We start from the raw sequence: 527 nt of genomic DNA, 5'->3' as shown, positions 1-527 counted from the left end.
ACCAACGAAGCTTTCGCCGATATTTTTGGGTTTCGGTTTTGCTGCGGCCACGTCATCATAGGGGCACGTGGTTTGCTTTGTGAGAGCATGTCAACGGTAAAGAAAAAACTAGCTAACTGTTTTTAGCTCGTAATAGGCGTGCTCCAATCCTTTGCGCATCCATGCTCGCATATCGGTTGGTTTTGGTTTTATGGGGTTTAACGTCCCAAAGCGACTAAGGCTAAGAGAGACGCCGTAGTAGAGGGCTCCGGAAATTTCGACCACCTGGGGTTCTTTAACGTGCACTGACATCGCACAGTACACGGGCCTCGAATTTCTCCTCCAAAGAAATTCAGCCGCCGCGGCCGGGATCGAACCCGCGTCTTTCGGGCCAGCAGCCGAGCACCACAGCCACTAAGCCACCGCGGCGGCCCATGCTCGCATATCGCCGTACAGGACGATCTTCGCCTCGTCATGTCCATTGTGCGTTCCAGCTCTGCGGACAATGTTTCTCGGGTCAAAAATGTCCAGTTTTCTTTATTCACCTC

This window comes from Amblyomma mixtum, chromosome 6 (assembly GCF_055824585.1).
Source record: "Amblyomma mixtum isolate Tamu chromosome 6, ASM5582458v1, whole genome shotgun sequence".
Taxonomy (NCBI): Eukaryota; Metazoa; Arthropoda; class Arachnida; order Ixodida; family Ixodidae; genus Amblyomma; species Amblyomma mixtum.
The sequence above is the reverse complement of the archived record's forward strand: the minus strand, read 5'-3'. Positions refer to the sequence as shown.